The 22,327-nt window shown below is 57.3% G+C and overlaps 1 pseudogene; it reads right to left on the bottom strand.

The window, feature by feature from the left end:
• Nucleotides 1-206: 206 nt before the first annotated feature.
• The window catches only part of LOC148138518 (uncharacterized), a 94,968-nt pseudogene continuing 72,847 nt past the window's right edge, over nt 207-22,327 (bottom strand).

Consider the following 22,327-nt stretch of genomic DNA (forward strand, 5'->3'; position numbering starts at 1 on the left):
AGTTCCTTCAGAACAGACCGTTTTGAGGAAGGGTCACTTGAAATGCGAATTGTTCCTCTCTCTCTTCACCGTTGCTACCTGCTGAATGCTGCTGAATTTCCCACCATCTGTTTGCTTGAGAATTTGACCTGATCCAAGCGTCACTGAGTAATTCATTCTGTGTTCAATGCCCTAAGGCTGCTTCTGCTGCAAGTTGACAAACAGGTTTAAGGCTTTGTAAGGGATTGTATTCGGAGGTCGGGCTACATGGGAGAACAGATACAGAACACAGGCACTTCACAAAGATCCTTATCAATGTAACTTTGTGATGTTAATTCAGAAGGAACAGCTCAGGCCTAACAGTTAATCAGCCAAGGGGAGGATATATGTCATGACAAAGACTTGTTGTAAAGACTGTACAGAACCGAACTTTAGTGACTATGTTTGCACGTAAAGTTATTTTGTGAATAAAGTCTCTTTTTGAAATTGATATAAATATTTTTTCGAGGGGAATCAAGCATCTTGAGCTTGTGGAGGCATTGCCCTTGTCCCTAATCTTTCTTAAATAAACGCTAGACAAGTTAGATACTCCCCGGGTATAAACAACAAACGGTCATCAACGGGGAGGAGATGGCGGGATGGTCACGGGGGCTCAGTGTTGCCTCACCCCATCCGGGTTCGATTCCAGCCTCGGGCGACTGTCTGTGTGGAGTTGGCACATTCTCCCCGTGTCAGCCCCCGGGTGATCCAGTTCCCTCTCACTGTCCAAAGATGTACAGGCTGGGTGGATTAGCCAGAGGAAATGAAGGGATCCAGGGACAGAGAAGGTTGTTGGGATGCTCTGCCGAGTGTCAGTGTGAACCTGATAGGCCGAATGGCCTGCTTCCACATTCTATGATCAATCCAGAAACTAATGTTCTGGGCCCTGGGCTCCAATCTTGGGGCGACTGTGGGTAATCACAATGAGAACAGGTTTGGGAATGAACATGGTCCAAGGGGGCAACAGGTTTGCTTTCTGAAGTGTTGAGGGCATGAATGTTCTGTCGAGGTGTTTTGGGGATAAACATACTGGTTTCTCAGGTATTGAGGGAGCACTATCTGTCAGTGCAGGGTGCAGATGGTCGAAAGGTCCAGATACACTTCATAGGACATAGAACAGTACAGCACAGAACAGGCCCTTCAGCCCACAATGTTGTGCCGACCACTGATCCTCATGTAAGGTAAACCTAATGTGCGAACCCTTCAATGTCTGTGACCATGTGCATGTCCAGCAATCTCTTAAATATCCCCACTGACCTTGTTTCCACAACTGCTGCTTGCAAAGCATTCCATGCTCTTGCAACTCTCTGCGTAAAGAACCCGCCTCTGACATCCCTTCTATACTTTCCGCCAAACAGCTTAAAACTATGACCCCTCGTGTTAACAATTTCTGCCCTGGGAAAAAAAGTCTCTGGCTGTCGACTCTATCTATGCCTCTCATATCTTGTACACCTCAATTAGGTCCCCTGTCTTAATTCTTTTTTCCACTGAAAGAAGTCCGAGCTCAGTCAACCTCTCTTTGTTAGATAAGCCCTCCATTCCAGGCAGCATCCTGGTAAACCTCCTCTGAACCCTCTCCAAAGCATCCACATCTTTCCTAGAATAGGGTTATCAGAACTGTACACAGTATTCCAAGTGCGTTCGAACCAACGTTTTATAGAGCTGCATCAAGATCTCACGGCTCTTAAACTCAATCCCCCGTTAATGAAAGCCAAAACACCATATGCTTTCTTAACAACCCTGTCCACTTGGGTAGCCATTTTAAGGGATCTATGTATCAGCACCACAAGATCCCTCTGTTCCTCCACACTGTCAAGAATCCTGTCTTTCATCCTGTACTCAGCTTTCAAATTTGACCTTTCAAAATGCATCACCTCGCATTTATCCAGGTTGAACTCCATCTGCCACCTCTCAGCCCATCTCTGCATCCTGTCAGTGTCCCGCTGCAGCCAACAACAGCCCTCTATACTGTCAATGACACCTCCAACCTTTGTGTTGTCTGCAAACTTGCTGACCCATCTTTCAATCCCCTCATCCAAGTCATTAATAAAAATTACAAACAGTAGAGGCCCAAGGACAGAGCCCTGTGGAACACCACTCACCACAGACTTCCAGGCAGAATATTTTCCTTCTACTACCACTCGCTGTCTTCTGTTGGCCAGTTGATTCTGTATCCAGACAGCTAAGTTTCCCTGTGTCCCATTCCTCCTGACCTTCTGAACGAGCCTACCATGGGGAACCTTATCAAATGCCTGGCTGAAGTCCACATACACAACATCCACAGCTCGACCCTCATCAACTTGCCTAGTAACATCCTCAAAGAACTCAGTAAGGTTTGTGAGGCATGACCTGCCCCTCACAAAGCCATGTTGATTGCATTTAATCAAGACATGCTCTTCCGGATGGTGATAAATCATATCCCTCAGAATCCTTTCTAACTCCTTACAGACGACAGACGTGAGACTGACTGGTCTGTAATTTCCGGGGATTTCCCTATTTCCTTTCTTGAAGAGAGGAATTACATTTGCCTCCCTCCAGTCCTCAGGTACGACTCCAGTGGAGAGCGAGGATATAAGGATCTTCGCAAGTAGCGAAGCAATCACATTTCTCACTTCCAAGAGCAGCCGCGGACAAATCTGTTCTGGCCCTGGCGACTTGTCAATCTTAATATTTGTCAAAATGTTCAGCACATCAGCTTCCTCAATCTCTATCCATTCCAGCATGCTTACCTGATCCTCAATGGTTTCATTCACTACAAGGTCCTTTTCTTTAGTAAAGACAGAAACAAAAAACTCATTTAGGGCTTCCCCTACCTCCTCAGACTCTACACACAAGCTCCCTATGCTATCCCTGATCGGCCCTACTCTTTCTTTGATCATTATCTTACTCCTCACATACGTGTAAAATGCCTTTGGATTCTCCCTAATGCTTCCTGCCAAGCCTTTTTCCGTGCCCCTTCCTGGCTCTCCTCAGACCATGTTTGAGCTCCTTCCTCGCCTGCCTGTAATCCTCTAGAGCTGAGCAAGACCCTTGTTTCCTCCACCTTATGTAAGCTGCCTTCTTTCTTTTGATGAGAAGTTCCTCCGCTCTCATCATCCAAGGTTCCTTTATCTTACCCCTTCTTGCCTGTCTCAGAGGAACACATTTATGCATCACTCGGAACAACTGTTCCTTAAACCGTCTCCACATGTCTATAGTGGCCTTTCCATTGCTCCCAGTCCATGGTTCTCAACTCACGTTTGATCGTATCATAGTTTCCTTTTCCCCAGTTAAATATCCTCCCATTGTGCCTGCTTCTCTCCTTCTCCATGGCTATGTAGAATATGAGGCAGTTGTGGTCACTATCACCAAAATGCTCTCCCACATCAAGTTCTGACAACTGCCCCAGCTCATTGCCGAGTACCAAAATCAAAATGGCCTCTCCCTTCGTCAGCCGCTTCTATGTGCTGAGTTAGGAAACCCTCATGAACACACCTTACAAAAATAGCTCCTTCCAAACCATCTGCTTGAAGGAGGTTCCAATCAATATTGGGAAAGTTAAAGTCACCCATTACAACAACCCTTTTACAGTCACTCTTTACCAAAATCTGCCGACCTCCGTTTTCTTCAATCTCCCTGCTGCTCTTGGGGGGCCTGTAGTTAGCCCCTAATGAGGTGACTGCTCCCTTACTGTACCTAAGTTCCACCCATACTGCCACAGCAGGCAGAAACTCCTCGACAATGGTAACTTCTGTAGCCGAGATAACCTCTCTGATTTCCTTTCTGAATTCATTGAATGTGGTGTCCCTCAAGGGTTGGCCAGCACGGTGGCTCAATGGTGAGCACTGCTGTCTCACAGCATCAGGGACATAGGTTTCATTCCAGACTCGGGCGATTGTCTGTGTGGAGTTTGCACATTCTCCCCGTGTCTACATAGGTTTCCTCCGGGTGCTCCGGTTTCCTCCCACAGTCCAAAGGTGTGCAGGTCAGGTAAAATGGCCATGCTAAATTGCCTGTAGTGTTAGGTGCATTAATCAGGGGTAAACGTAGGGGAATGGGTCCGGATGGGTTCCTCTTCGGAGGGTCGGTGTGGACTTGTTGGGCCGAAGTGACTGTTTCCACACTGTAGGGAATCTAAGGGTCTATCCTTGGACTCTCCTTTTTCTCACCTTCATACTGCCAGGAGGTGACATGGTCCAAAAGCACCGTGTTAGGTTTCACATGTACACTGACACTGCCCAGCTCTCCCTCCCCATCATCCCTCTCCATTGCTCCACTGTTACTCAGTTATCAAACTGCTTACCACGCTCCCACTACTCGATTGGCTGCAATTTTCTCCAATGAAACATTGTAATGGTTAAAACCATTGCCTTCAGTAGCTATTACAAATTCCTTTCCCTTACTGCTGAGCCCTCCCTCCCACTGGGAAATATCTGAGGTAGAACTCCATTCTTTCCAATATTGCTGTTATATCTGACCCCAAGGTGACCTTCTGGTCAGGCATCCACACAATCACAAACACCAGGAATTCCATTCTGTTAAACGTTGCTTATCTCCCTGTGAGAAACAAAGCTCACACACTTCAATCATTACAGTCTGAGACAAGATCGGAATCAGTAGTGTCCTTTATTTTTACCCTTGCAATTGGGTGTGATGTCCAGTGCCAGGCAAGGCAGAGGGCATACACATACCAAATTCAACAAACTTTCGATATTTATATAATTTGGTTCCTACATATTTTTTCTTATTTCATTGTTCCCCCCCTCAGCCCCCACCCTCCCCCCAACCCCGTTTACATCCTCCACTTCCCTAAGACTGATCCCACCACTCCTGCTCATCCGGCCTTGTCTGTGACAAAATGCTCATTCTGACCTCTCAAGGTCGTTTGACCTCATCCCACTGCGGGTCATTGTTAGGCATAATCTTTCTTCATCAGTATCTACTCTTTCCATCTGGGCCTCTCCCGAGACCACTCTGATCTCTATGACCTCTTTCATTAGGGTTTGTTCCTGTGTCTCTGTAAAAGTGGGAAACCTATTCTTTATACAGGCTTTCTAGCTTGACTGCATCCCCTCACAACATCTTATCTATTTGCCCTAAATATCTACCATTGGTTTGCAATCACGTTTCATGCTGACATAAAATAATAGCTAATACAAAAACAATTATATATTTCCTCCACATAGTTTCCATTCTTGTTGACTCAGCTCGTGGCTGAAACAATTACACACTGGTGTGAGTTCATTTACCTTGTACCAGAAATTATAATTGCAGAAATAACATTTATTTACCTATACCCCACATCCCCCTTACCCCAGCTCCATTGCTACTGAAACCCCTGTACCCGTGTTGGTGTTGCCTTAAACTTGACGAATCTGAAGCCGAACCCTTGATTCCGAGACTGACCCAGAATCTGCTGCTTTCTGTGTTTACTGCACAATTACCCCTGGTCTCTTTGTGGTGCAGCTTTCTAGTTTCCACCATTTAAATAGCACTGTTCTTTTATTATCTCCCCCAAAATGACTAACTTCCCATTTTCCTAAATTATACTCCATCTGGCAACTTGTTGCCCCCTTTTCCTGTGCATCTCTCTCACTTCACAATCCTCTTAGAACTTTACAGTTATGCCTTTTCTGACAGATATCCCCACCCACAATTCTTCGAAACGTTTACTGGGAATCCTGGGCAGTGGGAAGCGTGCAGTGTTGCTCTGTTTTCCGACTGGGAGGAGCTTGCTGCCCATTGGTCAGAATGGAGACAACTTGCCCATCGCGCTGCATGAGCCTTTCACCCCCCCCATGTCTTATTGATGAGGAAAGAAAAGGAAGGAAATCCTGCTCTCCACATGTCACTGACTCATGGATCATTCTGTCCCAACTATGAAAGATCTGCCCTGTTCAGTCACATGAAGTCCCAAGGTGGAAACTCCTCGAAACCCACATAGATTTCCCACTGAACTAACTGCTGACCTCCACAAGGGGTAATGTGTCCAGTCATCCTGGCCCAGGAGGAGGGGATGGTGTGAGTCTCTAACCTGAACTGACAGTGACAGATTTTATAACTTGTATTAGAGGATACTACAGGTGGGCATTCAGATGGTAATCTCAGTAACTGTAACGCCAAACTCTGACAGCATTACTCAGTTCATCAGGACTTGGATATTCACATTGTGTGTGAGTATTGTGTTCCAGCTCAATCCCATTTACTGCATGAAAGTTCTCCATTTAATCATCCCATTCTCTCAATAGTTCTCTCCACACCTTCAATGTGTCCTGTAATCCTTGTATAATGAGCTGATTGGTGTAAGGTTTATTATTATAACGGGTAACTTTTGTAAACCGCTTTGTCACAGCTCCCCAAATTTCCTTTGCTACAAGGAGAACAATCTCAGTTTGCCCAAACCCCTGATTCCCCATTGTCTGTTTGCTCTCTATAAGGCCCACATCAGGATTGTGTTGGAACATTGTCCACTTGCCTGCATCGGTGCAGCTCTCAGCAATGTTAAAGAACGTGAACATTCTCCAGGACAAAGCACTGTGCCTGAGTAGTGTCCCATCCACCACCCTCAGCATTCCCTCTCCCACCCCCGAGGTACAGTGACATCACTGAGTAAGAGACAAAGTCAGTATTGTCCTACCAGATCATTAGAGAGAGATGACTGGTCATGGTTTAACCTGAAGGTTACCCCAGCCCAGACAAGGGGAGAGGTTGAGAAGGAGAGTCCATTTAATGTAGATCGATATTATCTACCCAATGTATCAGCAACAACTATATCGTACCAATGAATAATGTAAAGGAATATCCAAAACATGCCACTACAATCCCCCATTCCATGAACCATCCTGGTAAATCGCCTATGCCCCCTCTGAGGGACCCTGCCATCCTTCCCAATGTGTGGGCGATCTCTTGGTTGCCCAGACCCAGCTGCTCTGTGTTCCTGTGGGTGATGTCATCATCGAGCAACAGTTGCTCTAAACCTCACTGTCCGTGAAAGTGGGAGACACAGAATTCCCAATAGCATTTAAGACATATTTACGTGCACACTTTTGATACCAAGACAGATGGTGCGAATGACTGTGTATTGGAAAATGGATCAGGATAGTTTGGTGATAGTTTTCTTTACTGGCACAGACTCAATGGCCTACAGAGCCTTTTTCTGTGCTGTAAACCTCAAGACACTTAATATGGGAATATGAAGGACACCTTTGAAACCAGGTCAGAAAAAATGATAGTAGAATAGATGACACATGATTGGTCAATGTGTTTGGGAGGAAAGTGAGTTGGAGAGGTTTAGGAGGAAATTCTGGAGCTCGATGCAGGAATCTGAAAGGGCCGTCATTAAAATGGTGTATCCTCAAGGCCAAAATCAAAGAAAGGCACATATAGCACAGCTTTGAGAGACTGGAGGGAATTAGAGTTCGGAAGGGGTCTGAGGCTGGAGAGGGATTATTAGAGATAAGGAAGATATTCGCCGAGCTGGGAATTTGTGTTGCAGACGTTTCCTCCCCTGTCTAGGTGACATCATCAGTGCTTGGGAGCTTCCTGTGACGCGCTTCTGTGATGTTTCCTCCGGCATTTGGAGTGATTTGTATCTGCCGCTTCCGGTTGTCAGTTCCAGCTGAACATCACAGGAGGAAACGCTCTCAGCCTGCCCCTCTCTGCCGTCCACACACCACCCTTAGCCTGACCCTCACCAACGTGCAACACCAGCCAGACCTTCACTGCAGTCTACACACCAAACCCCCAGCCTGACCCTCACCGATCCCACACAAACCACCCCCAGCCTGACCCTCACTGATCCCACACACACCACCCCCCCAGCCTGAACCTCAGCGCCCTGGACTCACTGCCCCCAGCCGGAGCCTCACCGCTGTCCAACATTGCCCCCAGCCTGATCCTCACCGCCGTCCACTCACCGCTCCCAGCCTGACCCTCACCAGCATCCACACGCCACGCTCAACCTGACACTCACCACCGTCCACACACTGCCCCCAGCCTGGGCCTCACTTCTGCGCACACACCACCCCCATCCTGACCCTCACCGCCATCCAACAATGCCCCCAGCTTGACCCTCACTGCCGCCCACACACCACCCCAGCCTAACCCTCAGCGCCATCCACACACCGCCACCAGCCTGAGCCTCACCACCAACCACCTACTGCGCTCAGCCTGACCCTCACCGCCGTCCAACAATGCCCCCAGCCTGACCCTCACTGCCACCCATACACCGCTCCCAGCCTGACCCTCAGTGCCATCCACACACCGCCCCTAGCTTGTCCCTCACCGCCGTCCAACACCGCACCCAGCCTGACCCTTACTGACGGCCAACACCAGTCCCAGCTTGACACTCACTGCCGGTCACATGCCACCCCCAGCCTGATCCTCACCGCCGTCTAACATTGGCCCAGCCTGACCCTCACCGCCGCCCAACAATTCCCCCAGCCTGATCATCACTGCTGCCCACACACCACCGCCAGCCTGACTTTCACCGTCATCCAACACCGCTCCCAACATGACTCTCAATGTCACCCACAATTTGCCCCATAGCCTGACACTCAGCGCCGTCCACACACCACCCCCAGCCTCACCTTCACCAGAATCCACACACCACCCCCAATCTGACACTCTCCACAATCCACACACTGCCCCCAGCCTGGGCCTCACTTCTGCCCACACACCCACCCCATCCTGACCCTCACCGCCGTCCAACATTGCGCCCAGCCTGACCCTCAGCGCCATAGACAGACTGCCCCCAGCTTGACCCTCACCACCGTCCACACACTACCCCAAGCGTGACCCTCGCTGTCACCCACACACCACCCCTCGACAGACCCTCAGCGCCATTCACACACCGCCCCTAGCCTGATCCTCGCCGCCGCCCACACACGGTCCCCAGTCTGACGCTCACCACCACGCAATTACCGTCCCCAGCCTGACAATTTCCATCGTCCACACGCCACCCCCAGTCTGACCCTCAACACCGTCCATACTCCACGCCCAGCCTGACACTCAACGTTGTCCACACACAGTCCCCGTCTGATCCTCACTGCTGCCCACACACCACATCCCAGCCTGATCCTCACCTCTGTCCACACAGCGCCTCCAGCCTGACCATCACTGCCGTCCAACACTGTCCCCAGCCTGACCCTCACTGCCGTCCAACACCACCCACAACCTGACCCTCACCGCTGTGCAACATCGCCCCCAGCCTGACCCTCACTGCCGTCCAACACCACCCCCAACCTGACCCTCACCGCCATTCAACATCGCACCCAGCCTGTCCCTCATCGCTGACCAACACCGCCCCCAGCCTGGCCTACACTCCTGCCCACACACTGCCTGAGACTGGCCCTCAGTGCCACCCACACACCGCCCCGATTTTGACCCTCACGGCCGCCGAAACACCGCCCCAGCCTGATAATCACTGCTGTCCACACAACGCCAACTGCCTGACGCTCACTGCTGTCCACACACCGCCACCTGCCTGACCCTCACTGCCATCAACACACCGTTCCCAGCTTGACCCTCAATGCTGTCCGTACACCGCCCACAGCCTGCCCCTCAGCGCCATCCACACACCGCTGCCAGCCCGACCCTCACCACCGTCCACACACCACCCCCAGCCTGGTCCTCACTGCCGCCCACACACCGCCCTCAGCCTGACCCTCAGTGTCATCTACACACCGCTCCCATCCTGACAAGTCTGACCCTCACCACCATCCACACACTGCCCCCAGCTTGACTCTCACCACCGTCCACACACTACCTCAAGCGTGACCCTCGCTGCCACCCACACACCACCCCTCGACAGACCCTCGGCGCCATTCACACACCACCCCTCGCCTGACCCTCGCTGCCGCCCACACACGGTCCCCAGTCTGATACTCAACACCACGCAAATATCATCCCCAGCCTGACCCTCACTGCAGCCCACACAGCGCCTTCAGCCTGACCCTCACCGCCATCCACACTCCACACCCAGCCTGACCCTCACCATTGTCCACGTACCGCCCCAGCCTGATCCACACTGCTGCCTATACGCCACCACCAACCTACCCTTACCGGCATCTTCATGACGCACCCAGACTGACTCTTCACTCGGTCCACACACCGTCCCCAGCCTGACCCTCACTGCAGCCCACACAGCGCCTCCAGCCTGACCCTCACTGCCGTCCAACATTACCCCCAGCCTGACCCTCACCGCCGTCAAACACTGTCCCCAGCCTGATCATCACTGCCGCCCACACACCACACCCAGCCTGACCTTCACCGTCATCCAACACCGCTCCCAACCTGACCCATAATATCACACACACATTGCCCCATAGCCTGACATTCACCGCCGTCCACTCACCGCCCCCAGACTGACCCTCACCAGCATCCTTACGCCACCCGCATACTGACCCTCACCACCGTACACACACTGCCCCCAGCCTGGGCCTCACTTCCGCACACACACCACCCCATCCTGATCCTCACCGCCATCCCACAATGCCCCCAGCCTGACCCTCACTGCTGCCCATACACCACTCCCAGCCTGACCCTCAGAGCTATCCACACATTGCCTCCAGGCTGACCCTCAATGCCACCCACACAACACCCCCAGACTGACGCTCACCGCCATTCACACACCGCCCCCAGCCTGGCCCTCACTGCCGCCCAGTCACCGTACCCAGTTTGACCCTCACCGCCATCCACACACTGCCCCAGACTGACCCTCCCTGCCGCCACACACTGTCCCCGAAATAACCCTCGCCATCGTTAATACACTGTCCCCAGCCAGAACCTCACTGCATCCACACACCACACCCCCAGCCTGACCCTCACCGCCCCGGTCACACTGGCCCCAGCCTGATCATAGCGCCCCCAGCCTGACCCTCACCACTGTCCAACATTGCCACCAGCCTGACCTTCACCGCCGTTCTACACCACCCCAGCCTGACTCTCACTGCCGCCTACATACCACCCCCAGACTGACCCTCACTGCCACCCACTCACTGCCCGCGAACTAACCCTCACCATTGTCCACACACTGTCCCCAGCCAGACCCTCACTGCGTCCACGTACCACCCCCCAGCCTGACCCTCACACCCCCGGACACACTGGCCCCAGCCAGATCCTCACCACACCCAACCTGACCTTACCGCCCCCTGCCTGACCCTCACCGCTGTCCAACATTGCCACCAGCCTGACCCTCACCGCCGTTCTACACCACCCAGCCTGACCCTCACCACCGCCGCCCACACACCGCCCCAACCTGACCCTCAGCGCCATCCACACACTGCCCACAGCCTGGTGCTCAATGCCGCCCTCAGCCTGACCCTCAGGGCCATCTACACACCGCCCCAGCCAGACCAGCCTGACCCTCACCACCATCCACACACTGACCCCAGCTTGACCCTCACCACCATCCACACACTACCCCAAGCGTGAGCCTCGCTGCCGCCCACACACGGTCCCCAGCCTGACCCTTACCATCACGCAAACACCGTCCCCATTCTGACACTTTCCGCCGTCCACACACCATCCCCAGCCTGACCCTCACCACCGTCCACACTCCACGCCCAGACTGATCCTCACTGCTGCCTAAACGCCACCCCCAGCCTGACCCTCAATTCTGTCCACACACTGCCCCCATCCTGACCCTCAATACTGTCCACAACCACCCCCAGCCTGATCCTCACTGGCATCCACACAACGCACCCAGACTGACTTTCATCGATGTCCACACTGCGCCTCCAGCCTGACTCTCACCGCCGTCCAACACTGCCCCCAGTCTGACCCTCACCGCCATCCAACACCACCCCAACCTGACCTTTATCGCAGTCCAACATCGCCCCCAGCCTGACCCTCACCGCCATCCAACACCACTCCCAACCTGACCCTCACCGCCATTCAACACCACACCCAGCCTGTCCCTCATCGCTGTCCAACAACGCCCCCAGCCTGACCCACACTCCTGTCCACAATCTGCCCGAGACTGGCCCTCCGTGTCATCCACACACCGCCCCGAGCCTGACCTTCACGGCCGCCGAAACACCGCCCCAGCCTGATCCTCACCGCTGTCCACAAAACGCCAACAGACAGACGCTCACTGCTGTCCACACACCGCCACCTGCCTGACTCTGACAGCCATCAACACACCGTTCCCAGCCTGACACCACCATCCACACACTCTTCCAGCTTGACCCTCACCACCGTCCACACACTACCGCAAGCGTGACCCTCGCTGCCACCCACACACCGCCCCCAGCCTGACCCTCGCTTCTGCCCACACACCGTCCCCAGCCTGACCTTCACCGCCGTCCAACACTGCCCCCAGCCTGACCCTCACTGCCGTCCAACGCTAGTCCCAGCCTGATACTCATGGCCGACCACATACCGCCCACAGCCTGACCCTCACCGCCGTCCAACGTTGCCGCAGCCTGACCCTCACCGCCGTCAAACACTGCCCCAAACCTGAACATCACTGCCGCCAACACACCACCCCCAGCCTGACCTTCACCGTCATCCAACACCGCTACCAACCTGACCCTCAATGTCACCCACACATTGCCCCATAGCCTGACACTCACCGCCGCCCACTCACCGCCCCCAGCCTCACCCTCACCAGCATCCACACACCACCCTCAGCCTGATCCTCACCACTGTCCACTCACCGTCCCCACCCTGACACTCACCGCCGTCCACTCACCACCCCCAGCATCACCCTCACCAGCATCCACACACCTCCCCCATCCTGAACCTCACCGCCATCCAACAGTGCCCCCAGACTGACCCTCACTGCCGCCCATACACCACTCCCAGCCTGACCCTCAGTGCCACCCACACAACACCCCCAGACTGACCCTGACCGCCATTCACACACTGGCCCCAGCCTGACCGTCACTGCACCCCAGTCACCATCCCCAGTTTGACCCTCAACGCCAGCCACACACCGTCCCCAAACTGCACCTCACAACAGCCCACACACTGCCCCGGAAATAACCCTCACCATCGTCCACACACTGTCCCCAGCCAGACCCTCACTGCATCCACGCACCACCCCCTAGCCTGACCCTCACCGCCCCGGACACACTGCCTCCAGCCAGACCCTCACCGCACCCAGCCTGACATTATCACCCCAGCCTGATCCTTACCGCTGTCCAACATTGCCATCACCGCCGTTCTACACCACCCCAGCCTGACCATCACTGCCGCCCACACACCGGCCTCAGCCTGACGCTCAGCGCCATCCACACACCGCCGCCAGCCTGACCCTCACCACCGTCCACACATCGCCCCCAGCCTGGTCCTCACTGACGCCCACACACCGCACTCAGCCTGACCCTCAGTGCCACCCACACAACACCCCCAGACTGACCCTCACCGCCATTCACACACTGCCCCCCAGTCACCATCCCCAGTTTGACCCTCAACGCCATCCACACACCGTCCCCAAACTGCACCTCACAACAGCCCACACACTGCCCCCGAACTATCCCTCACCATCGTCCACACACTGTCCCCAGCCAGACCCTCACTGCATCCACGCACCACCCTCTAGCCTGACCCTCACCGCCCCGGACACACTGCTCCCAGCCAGACCCTCACCGCACCCAGCCTGACCTTACCACCCCAGCCTGATCCTTACCGCTGTCCATCATTGCCATCAACCTGACCCTCACCGCCGTTCTACACCACCCCAGCCTCACCCGCACTGCCGCCCACACACCGGCCCCAGCCTGACGCTCAGCGCCATCCACACACCGCCGCCAGCCTGACCCTCACCACCGTCCACACATCGTCCCCAGCCTGGTCCTCACTGCCGCCCACACACTGCACTCAGCCTGACTCTCAGCGCCATCGACACACCGCCCACAGCCTAACCCTCACCACCATTCACGCACTACACCAAGCGTGACCCTCGCTGCCACCCACACACCACCCCTAGACTGAACCTCAGCATCATTCACACACCGTCCCTAGCCTGACACTCGCCACCGCCCACACACAGTCCCCAGTCTGACCCTGAACACGATGCAAACACCGTCCCCAGTCTGACCATTTCCGCCGTCCAACACCGCCCCAGCGTGACCCACACTCCTGTCCACACACTGCCCGAGACTGGCCCTCAGTGCCATCCACACACCTCCACCTGCCTGACCCTCACTGCCATCATCACACCGTTCCCAGCATGACCCTCAATGCCGTCCACACACCGCCCCAGCCTGACACACACCGGAATCAACCCACCGCTGCCAGCCTGACCCTCAACACCATCCACACACCGCCCCCAGCCTGAACCTCACTGCCGCCCACACATTGCCCTCAGCCTGACCGTCAGCGCCTTCTACACACCGCTCCCAGCCTGACCAGCCTGACCCTCACCACCATCCACAGACTGCCCCCAGCTTGACCCTCACCACCGTCCGCACGCTACCCCAAGCGTGACCCTTGCTGCCAACCACACTCCACCTCTCGACAGACCCTCAGCGCAATTCACATACCGCCTCCAGCCTGACTCTCACTGCCGCCCACACACGGTCCCCAGACCGACCCTCACTATCACGCAAATACCATCCCCAGTCTGACCGTTTCCACCATCCACACTCCACGCCCAGCCTGACCCTCACCGCTGTCCACACACCGCCCCCAGCCTCATACTCACTGCTGCCCACACGCCACCCCCAGCCTGACCCTCACCGCTGTCCACACACTGCCCCCATCTTGAACCTCACCGCTGTCCACACACCACCCCCAGCCTGATCCTCACCGGCATCCACACAATGCACCCAGCCTGACTCTGCATTCGGTCCACATACCGTCCCCAGCCTGACCCTCACCGATGTCCACACAGCGCCTCCAGCCTGACCCTCACCGCCATCCAAATCCACCCCCAAACTGACCCTCACCGCCGTCAAACATCGCGCCCAGCCTGACCCTCACCGCCGTCCAACGCCACTCCCAACTTGACCCTCACCGCCATTCAACACCACACCCAGCCTGTCCCTCATCGCTGTCCAACAACGCCCCCAGCCTGACCCACACTCCTGTCCACAATCCGCCCGAGACTGGCCCTCAGTGTCATCCACACACGGCCCCGAGCCTGACCCTCACGGCCGCCGAAACACCGCCCCAGCCTGATCCTCACCGCTGTCCACAAAACGCCAACAGACAGACGCTCACTGCTGTCCACACACCGCCACCTGCCTGACTCTGACAGCCATCAACACACCGTTCCCAGCCTGACACCACCATCCACACGCACCCCACCTGACCCTCACCGCCGTCCACACACCGTTTCCAGCCGGTCCCTCACAGCCGTCCACACACCACCCCCTGCCTGACCCTCACTGCTGTCCTCACACTGCCAAAGCCTGACCTTCACTACTCCCCACACACCGCCTCCTGCCTGACCCTCACTTCCATCCACACACTGCCTCCAGCGTGTCCCTCACCGTCCCAACACAACACCCTCAGCCTGACCTTCAAAGCCCCGATACCCCGCCCACACACCTTTCCCAGCCTGTCCATCACCGCCACCAGCCTTACCCTTGCTGCCCCTGACTCACCGCCCCCAGCCTAACCCTCACCGCCGTCCAACATCATACTCAGCCTAACCCACACTGTTATCTACAAACCGCACCCAGCCTGACCCTCACCGCGTCCAAACATCGCCGCTAACCTGACCCTCACCGCCGCCCACACACTGCCCTCAGCCTGACTCTCACCACCGTCGACTCCTCATACCCAGACTGACCTACTCTACCGTCCGCATACCGCTTCCAGCCTGATCACCTCCGCCGTCCACACACCGTCCCCAGCCTGACCCTCACTGCTGTCCAACGTGGCTCCCAGCATGACCCTCATGGCTGCCCACACACCGCCCCCAGCTTGATCCTCTCTGCCACCCACACACTGCCCCCAGTCTGACCCTCACCGCACTGACACATCGCCCCCAACCTGACCGTCACTGCCTGCACACACACCAGCCCCCAGTCTGACTCTCCCGGCCATCCACACACCGCCCACAGCCTGAACCTCTCTGCCCCCACCCTGACCCTCACCCCTGTCCACATACCGCCTCCAGCCTGACCCTCACCAACCCCAGCCTGACACTTTCCACCCCAGCCTGACCCTCACTGCCGTCCAGAATCAGACCCCAGCTGGACCCCCACCGCCGTCCACTCACCACCCAGTTCCTGACCCTCACTGCTGACCACACACTGGCCCCAGCCTGGCATTCACCGCCGCCCCATCCCCCAACCCATACTACATCGTCCCCACACCCAACCCCATCCAACACCACACCCTCCCACTTGCCCCATCCATCACCGCCCCCGCCCCAACACTGTCAAACACATCCCCCTCCCCAAACCCGTCCAACACCGCCCCATCCCCCAACCCCGTCAAACACCGCCCCCTCCACAACCCTGTCCATCATTGCCCCCTCCCACATCCCCGTCCAACACTGCCCCCTCCACCCACGCCGTCCAACACTGCCCCCTGCCCAACACCATTCTACATCGCCCCCTCCCAACCTGTCCAAAACTGCCCCTCCACCAAACTCCGTCCTACACCAACCCCTCCCCAACCACGTCCAACCCCGCCCCTCCCCCAGCCCCGTCCAACAATGCCTCTTCCACAACTCCATCAAACACCGCCGCCTCTCCCTCTCCCCAACACTGTCCAACACTGCCCCATCCCTAAACCCCGTCAAACACTGCCCCCTCCCCAACCCAGACCAACACCGCCCCCTCCACCAACCTGTCCCACTTCACCCCCTCCCCCAACACCATCCAACACCGCCGCCTTCCCAACCCCGTCCAACAGCGCCCCCTCCCAAATCACGTCCAACACTGCCCCCTCACCCCAACACCATCCATCACTGCCCCCTCCCCAAACACCGTCAAACACCACCCCAATCCCTAACACCATCCAACGCCACCCACTCCCCCAGCCCCATCAAACACCGACCTTTCCCCAACAACATCGAACACCGCCCACTCCCCCAGCCCCGTCCAAAACCGCCCCTCCCAAACACCGTCAAACACCGCCCTCTCCCCAACCACGTCCAACTATGACCCAGCCCCAACTCCTTGAAGCACAGCCCCCTCCCCAACCCATCACACACCACCCCCTCCCCGAATATAGTCCAACACCGCTGATTCCCCAAACGCGTCCAACACTACCCCCTCACCCCAACCCCATCCATCACTGCCCCCTCCCCAACCTGGTCAAACACCGACCCCTCCCTAACCCCGTCAAACATCGACCCATTCCCAACGCCGTCCAGCACCGCACCCTCGCTAACCAAGTCCAACACGCCCACTTCCCTAATACCGTCCAACACCTCCCCCTCCCCCAACCCCATCAAACACTAGCCCCTCCCCCAACACTATCCAACACCGCCGCCTCCCCAACCCCGTCTGATACCGCCCCGTCCCCAATCCCATCCAACACCGGTCCCTCCCCCAAAGCTATCCAAACCCGCCCCTCCCCATACCTGTACAACACAGCTCCCTCCCCAACACCGTCCAACATCGCTGCCTTACCAACCCCGTCCAACACCACACCCTCCCCAACCCTGTCCAAAACCGCCCCCTCCCTATTCCCGTCCAACACTGACACCTCCTAAACCCCATCCAACACTGCCCCCTCCACAAACCCGTCCAAAATTGTCCCTTCCCGCAAACCCCTTCAAACACCACACCCTCCCCAACCCCGTCCAACTCCTCCCACTCCTCTGGCCCCGTTCAAAACTGCCCACTCCCCCAGCGCCGTTCAAAACCGCCCCCTCTCCAACACCGTCCAACACTTCCCCCTCCACAACCCTGTCCAACACCGCCCCCTCACCCCAACCCCGTCCATCACTGCCCCCTACCCCAATCCCATCAAACACCGGCCCCATCCACAACACCATCCAACACTGCCCCTCCAGCAACATCACCCAACACTGCCCACTCCCCCAGCACCGTTCAAAACAGAATCCCTCCCCAACCCTGTCCAATACCGGGCCCTTCCCAACACCATCCAACACTGCGCTTCCCAACCTGATCAAATACCGCCCCCTCCCTAACCCCGTCAAACACCGACCCATACCCAACATTGTCCAACCCACACCCTCCTCAGCCCAGTCCAACACCGCCCTCTACCCAACCCCGTCCATCACTGCCCCCTCCCCCAACCCCATCAAACACCACTCCCTCTCCACACCTGCCCAACTCCGCACCCTCCCCCAACCCTGTCCAACACCGCCCCATCCCCAACACCGTCCAACACCGCCGCCTAGCCGACACCGCCCTGTCCCCAACCCCGTCCAACACCGCCCCCTCACCAAACCTGTCTGACAATGCCCCCTCCCCAATGCCGTCCAACACCGCCCCCTCCCCAACTCCGTCCAACACTGCCCCCACCCCCAACACCGTCCAACACCGCTGCCTCACCAACACCATCCAACACTACCCCTTCCCCAACACTCTCCAAAACCAACCCCTCCACAAACCCGTCCAACATCGCACCATCCCCCAACCCCGATCAATACCGCCCCCAACACCATCCAACACTGACGCCTTCACCAACTCCATCCAACACTGCCCACACGCCCAGCCCCGTTTAAAACCAACCCCTCCCCAGCATGGTCCCCAAACCGCCCCCACCCAACACCGTCCAACACCGCCCCATCCCCCAACCGCGTCAAACACCGCCCCATCCCCAACCCCATCCCACACCACATCCTCCCCAACACCGTCCAACACCGCCCTCTTCCCCAACCCCATCCCAAACCACTCCATTCCCAAACCCGTCCCACATCTACCCCTCCCCCAACACCATCCAACACCGCCGCCTCCCCAACCCCGTCTTGCACCGCACCCTCCCCAACCCTGTTCCAAAACACCCCCTCCCCAAACCTGTCCCTCACCACGCCCTCTTCCAACACCGCCCAAACCCACCACCTCCACAACCCCCTCCGACAGCGCCCCCTCCCACAATGCCGTCCCACATCGCCCCCTTCCCCAACCATGTCCAACACCGACCCCTCCACCAACCTAGTCCAGCACCGCCGCTTCACCAAACCCGTCCAACACAACACCCTCCCACAACCCGTCCAAAACCTCCCCCTCCCCTAACCCGTCCAACACCGCACCCTCCCACAACCCCGTCCAACACCGCACCCTCCCACAACCCCGTCCAACACCGCACCCTCCCACAACCCCGTCCAACACCGCACCCACCCACAACCCCGTCCAACACAGCCCCCTCCCCAACCCCGTCCAACATTGCCCCCTCCCATGAACCCCTTCAAACCCCACCTCCTCCGCAACCCCGTCCAACACCACCCCCTCCCAAACCCGGTCTAATACTGCCGCTCCACTCCACCCCGTCCAACAATGCACCCTCGCCTAACCCCGCCAAACACCGCCCCCATTCCCAACACCATCCAACACCGCCACCTCCCCAACCCCGTCCAAAACTGCCCCCTCCCCAACCCCGTCCAACACCGACCCCTCACCAAACTCCATCCAACACCGCCCCCTCCACCAACACCATCCAACACCACCCCCTCCCCAACCACGTCCAATACCGCCCCCTCCCCAACCCCGTCCAACACTGCCCCATCCCCAACCTTATCCAAAACCATCCCCTCCCCAACCCCGTCCAACACTGCTCCATCCCCAACCTTATCCAAAACCATCCCCTCCCCCAACCCCGTCCAACACCGCCGCCTTCAAACCCTGTCTAACACTGCCCCCTCCCCCCAACCTGGTCCAACAATGCCCCCTCACCCAACCCCATCAAACACCGACACATCCCCAACACCGTCCAACACCGCCCCCTCCCCAATCCCGTCCATCACCGTCCCCTCCACCAACCCCGTCCAAAACCTCCCACTCACCCAGCCCCGTTCACAACCGCCCCCTCATATATACCGTCCAACTCCGCCCCCTCCACCAACACCATCCAACATCGCCCACACCCCTAGCCCCGTTAAAATCTCCCCCTCCCCAACACCGTTCAACACTGCCCCCTCCACCAACACCATCCAACACCACCCACTCCACCGGCCCGTTCAAACCCGCCCCCTCCCCAACACCGTCCAACACTTCCCCCTCTACCAGCACCATCCAACTCCACCCCCTCCACCAACACCATCCAAAAGCGCCCCCTCGCCAAAACCGTCGAACACTGCCCCCTTCCCAACCCCGTCCAACATTGCCCTCTCCCGTGAACCCCTTCAAACACCACCCCCTCCCCAGCCCCGTCCAACACTGCCCCTTTCCCAACCCCGTCCAACACAGCCCTCTCCCCCAACCCTGTCCAACACCGCCCACTCCCCCAGCCACGTTCAACACCGCCCACTCCCCCAGCCCTGTTCAAAACCGCCCCCTCCCCAACACCATCCAACACTGCCCACTCCCTCAGCACCGTTCAACGTCGCCCCCTCCCCAAAACTGACCAACACCGCCCCGACCCAACCCTGTCAAACACTGCTCCCTGCCCCCAAACCTGTCCAACATCGCCCCCTCACCCCAACCCCGACTATCACTGCCCCGTACCTCAATCCCATCAAACACCGGCCCGATCCCCAACACCATCCATCACTGCCCCCTCCACAAACACACCCAACACTGCCCACTCCCCCAGCCCCATTCAAAACTGATCCCCTCCCCAACTCTGTCCAATTCCGGCCCCTCCCCAACAGCGTCCAATACTGCCTCCTCCCGAACCTGATCAATGTCCGCCGCCTCCCCAACACCATCCAACACTGCCCCCTCCCTAAACCCATCAGATACCGACCCATACCCAATACTGTCCAACACTGCCCCCTCCCCAACCCCGTCCAACATAGCCCTCTCCCATGAACCGCTTCAAACACCACCTCATTCCCCAGCCCCGTCCTACAGCACCCACTCCCCCAATCCCGTCCAACGCAGCGCTCTCCCCCAACCCCGTCCAACACTGCCCCCTCCCCAACACCGTCCAATACTGCCCCCTCCCCAACCCTGTCCAACATTGCCCTCTCCCGTGAACCCCTTCAAACACCACCCCCTCCCCAGCCCCGTCCAACACCGACCCCTCCCCAACCCCGTTCAACACATAGCCCTCTCCCCAAACCCGTCCAAAACCGCCCACTCCCCCAGCCCCGTTCAAAACCGACCCCTCCCCAACACGGTCCAACACGTCCCTCACCCCAACCCTGTCAAATACTGCGCCCACACCCCAACCCTGTCCAACACCGCCCCCACCTCAACACCGTCCAAAACCGCCCCATCCCCCAACCCCGTCCAACGCCTCCATCCCCAACACCGTCCAACACTGCCCCACCCACAACCCCGTCCCACACCACTCCCTCCCCAAAACCCGTCCCACACCACTCCGTCCCCAAACCTGTCCCACACCTTCCCCTCCCTAAACACCATTCAACACTGCCGCCTCCCCAACCACGTCCGACAACGCCCCCTCCCCAACCCTGTTCCACAACACCCCCTCCCCAACCCCGTCCCACACCACACCCTCTTCCAACAATGCCCAACACCGCCGCCTCCCCAACCCTGACCGACACCGTCCCTCCCCAATCCCGTCTGACACTGCCCCCTCCCACAATGCCATCCCACACCGCTCCCTCCCCCAACCATGTCCAATATCGCCCCCTCCACAAACCTAGTCCAGCACCGCCACTTCACCAAAACCGTCCAACACCGCCCCCTCCCCAACCCCGTCCAACTCTGCCCCCTCGAAAACCCCGTCCAACGTTGCCCCCTCCCGTGAACCCCTTCAAACACCACCCCTCCCCAAACCCTTCCAACACTGCCACCTCCCCCAACAGCATCGAACATCGCCCCCTCCCTCAATCCCGTCCAACACCGCCCCCAGCACCGTTCAAAGCCGCCCCCTCCCTAACACTGTCCAACACCGCCCCCTCCCCAACCCTGTCAAACACTGCTCCCTTCTCCCAAACCTGTACAACACCGCCCCCTCTCTCCAACCCCGTCCATCACTGTCCCGTACCTCAACCCCACCAAACACCGGCCCCATCCCCAAAACCATCCAACATTGCCCCATCCACCAACACCGCCAACACTGCCCCTCCCCAGCCCCGTTCAAAACCGAACCCCTCCCCAACTCTGTCCAATTCCGGCCCCTCCCAAAAACCGTCTAACACCGCCCCCTCCCCAACCCCGTCAAACACCGACCCATACCGAACACTGTCCAACCCTGCCCCCTCCTCTATCCAGTCCAACACCGCCCCCTACCCAACCGTGTCCATCACTGCCCCCTCCCCAACCACATCAAACATCACCCCCTCCGCCAAACCTACCCAACACCGCACCATCGCCGAAACATG

Source organism: Chiloscyllium plagiosum, unplaced genomic scaffold (genome assembly GCF_037043375.1).
Source record: "Chiloscyllium plagiosum isolate Xiang-an unplaced genomic scaffold, Cpla_swu_hap1 HiC_scaffold_40, whole genome shotgun sequence".
NCBI lineage: Eukaryota > Metazoa > Chordata > Chondrichthyes > Orectolobiformes > Hemiscylliidae > Chiloscyllium > Chiloscyllium plagiosum.